This window comes from Odocoileus virginianus, chromosome 7 (genome assembly GCF_023699985.2).
Source record: "Odocoileus virginianus isolate 20LAN1187 ecotype Illinois chromosome 7, Ovbor_1.2, whole genome shotgun sequence".
In the NCBI taxonomy this organism is placed as follows: domain Eukaryota; kingdom Metazoa; phylum Chordata; class Mammalia; order Artiodactyla; family Cervidae; genus Odocoileus; species Odocoileus virginianus.
Window position 1 is genome coordinate 49,290,697 of NC_069680.1, and position 3,474 is coordinate 49,294,170.

At 41.8% G+C, this 3,474-nt stretch overlaps 1 pseudogene; it reads right to left on the bottom strand.

The window, feature by feature from the left end:
- Positions 1-2,052: 2,052 nt before the first annotated feature.
- Positions 2,053-2,919, bottom strand: LOC110146717 (integrin beta-1-binding protein 1 pseudogene; annotated as a pseudogene).
- Between the last annotated feature and the right edge of the window lie 555 nt (positions 2,920-3,474).

Consider the following 3,474-nt stretch of genomic DNA (forward strand, 5'->3'; position numbering starts at 1 on the left):
TAGGAAAGGAATTAGGGTATTTTTAAGAAGTCAATCCAGCAAGTTCTTGGGAATTTTTTTAAGCATTTTAATCAAGATGTTGGATTGTAAAGATCTCAAGTTTAAAATTATGACCCCACTCCTCTGTGAAGAATATATTAGAAGAAAGCATGAGAGGCAGGGAGGCTAGTAAGGAGTCTAGGTGGGCCAGGAAACTGGTACCACGGGCTTAACTAACACAATGACTGTGAAGATGAAAAAGAAATGGTTAAATATATATACCTGAAGACAGGGACTTTGTTTTATTCATATCTATATCCCCAGTACTTAGAACAGGGTCTGGCATATAATAGGCTATCAAGAGACATTTTTGAATGAATTAGTGATAAGTGAGTTGTTGATTAATGACATATCCTACATGAGAGATCAGAAATCTAAATTGTATTACCAAGGCAGAGATAGGTTAAAGTCAAGATTTACATACAGAGTGGAGATATGTTCTTGGGAAACTATGGAAGCAGAGGAAATCACTCAGAGTGCTTAGTGAAGAGATCCAAAAAAAGGTGCTTAGCTTTAACAAATCTGTCCATGATCACCAGTTATTGATCATGTCCTATGAGCTCTGGGTAAAGAACTTTAAATTAATTATGCTCATAGTACCACAAAAGGAAGCTCATTTTACATAAGGAGAAACATAGGTCTAGTGGTTTAAGAACTTGCCAAACTCATACAGCTGGTGGGTGGCAGAGCAGGAACTAAACTGATGTGATGGACTCTGAGCCTGTGTTCCTGACTCTATGAGAGATCTAGAGTCTCTAGTACACTACTCATGTACCCCCACTGCCCTCCCCAGGCACAATTTGCACTTATTATTCAAGTTTCTTGGGAAGAGTAAGTCACCTGAACTGCTCCTAGGACAAGACTCAGGTGCAGGCCCAGAGGTCTAGCACTCCTGCCAAGAATTCCTCGTTCACCAAAAAAGGGAGAAACAATAAATTTGAAGGGACTAGGACATGTATTTCAGAGATTTGGGAACAAGAGAGAAGAATGGATATAGGTAAGTGAATCTCAGCCCTGGCTGAACACAGAATCATGTGGGAAGCTTTCTAAAAACACCAGTTCCCATCCCAGACCAATTAAATCAGAATTCAAAGGCAAGACACAGTCTTAAAATTCTCCAGTTAGTACAAATGTGCACCTAGTGTTGACAACCACTGACACAGGTAGAGGTAAGTTTAAGGTGGGAAAGGCAGGATATCTAGATGTCTTACAGTAGATGGCTTCTGCTTTCTCTGAGAAACTAGATTTCTAGGATACACATCAAGGCTGAGTAAGTGAACTAAGGATATAATGCTTGAGGAGAAAGGCTGAACTTGAGAACAGCACTAGTGGCAAATGAAGGGGAGAGAGACCAAGACAAAATAGCTGTAAAATGGATCAATGTTGGCATTGAAAACTCTTAACTTTGGGTGACCCCAATTTCACTTTGTGATTATCTCCAGGAGCACCTGTACATACGAGCAGAAAAGGGGTAAGTTCAGGGTTGTCCAGGGATAGATATGTTAAGAAAGCAGAAGGGCCAAAAGAACCAGAACAATCACTGAGGTGCTGCACTCCATAGTCTAGATTACAGCCCATGAGCCTAGACTGAGAAAAGTCTAATGAAACTGAATGAACCAAATGCTCAAATATACGTTTTCTTTTGGAGTTATTGATATTTCTTTGTTATCATCATCATCTAACACTGATAATAGAAAATAGTTCCCTGCAGAACCACTGCTGGTTAGTTTTATCTAGTTATAGGATCCAGGACCTTCAAGTCCTTGGAGACAACATAATGAGATGTATTAAGGAAGTTTAGCTTGTATTGTACCAGAACTCACTGCCACTCCTGATACACTATCTCACGGGTCCAGTGCTCTTAAGTGGGGTTGCTTTTGATTGTCAACTTGCTATTGGCATGAATTCTGATGTTTCCTGTGGTACACATTTCTTCGATTATGTCCTCCAATCACCACCAGACTACTATTTCACACTCAATTTTATTTTATTTTATTTTTTACTAGAAAAAAACAAATGACTGGTATTTTATACACTGCATTTTCTTCAGAAAATCGAGAGCAAAAGATTGCTCCTATTTCCATAACAGTTCAACACTGCAGACCAGAAGCAGAAACTATTGAGAAAACAGCTCAATTTGCACATGAAGCTTACTTCCCCCTTGCAGAATTCAAGGTTTCTCAGAAGTCAATACAGAGTCGAAAGCAGTGGATAAAACTTTGCAGACTGCTTGTGCTTGTTCCAGGCTGTTGCACTGGTAAACTCACAGGCTGTATTCTTGGTTGCTCGCATCTGTGGTCTTCAGAGCCAGGAAGCTCTTTCCTGCCCCAAGACCGTCGTCGGAACACACCATCCGGATGATTAAATACAGAGCGTGCCGATGCAGAACGTCATACTGATCTGATGTGGACACTTTTATACCGTAGTTGGAAACTCCCATAATAAATTCTTCCTCCAGTGGAACGAAGGGCAACTCTCCATCTTGCTGAGAAACATCTATATAATTTATCAGGTCCAGTGGCCCTTTGAGACTTTCCTCTCTGAGAGTTTCAGTTTCTCAATGGCACCAACATACTTTATTCGAAATTCTGCACAGGTGTCCAAATTGTTGTTGCTTTGTCCTGAGCTCTTGGTGGAATCGGTGTCAAGGCTTGCCACGGTGCTGGACCGTGAGAGCCCGCCAAGGCTGGAGTCTACAGACTTGCTCTTGGTACTAATTTCACTGCTCTGGGAACTGCTACTGCTGTGGCACTTTTTGCCTTTCCGAAACATCTTCCACCATAGCTTGATCCACAGGCTCCTTGCAGAAGCTATTCTACCGTCTTCAAAGGTTCCACAGACAGCAGTCTGCAAAGATCGCTTCCTTTCACTCTGACATGGTCAGCTCTTGACAGAAAACAGGGTACCTCCGCGCCGTCTGCGCTCAGGCGTCAGACACCCACCGCCGGGGCAGCCGGAGGAGCCGCGGCGGCTCTTCAGGTTCTCCACACTCAGTTTTAGAATTACACCAGAGTATAACCCAGGCTTGTAGTTACTCAATTCAACAACTGTTTATTGAGCACATATTATGAGCCAAGTATGTGGTTGGCTGTTTTATTAAGTGTTTCTCCTCGTTCAACAATTATTCCTTGGGCACCTTAAGGTAGGATACTTTGCAAGACTTTCAAAGCACTCTCTCTCTCTCACACACACACACACACACACACACACTTTCTCTCTCTCTTCTTATTCAGCACTGGCTCACCCTCCTGCCACTCAGAACCTATTATTTTATTCTAACCATGTTTTTATCCCAGGTCTGGTAAGAATGTCCATCTCGAAAAGATCAACTCCTCCCAGTCAAGAGGTTTATGACCACTCAGATTTATGGTCAACATTGAAAGTTTCTTTCATCCCTTATTCCTTCTGAAAATACCCCTTTTTTTCTTGACAATT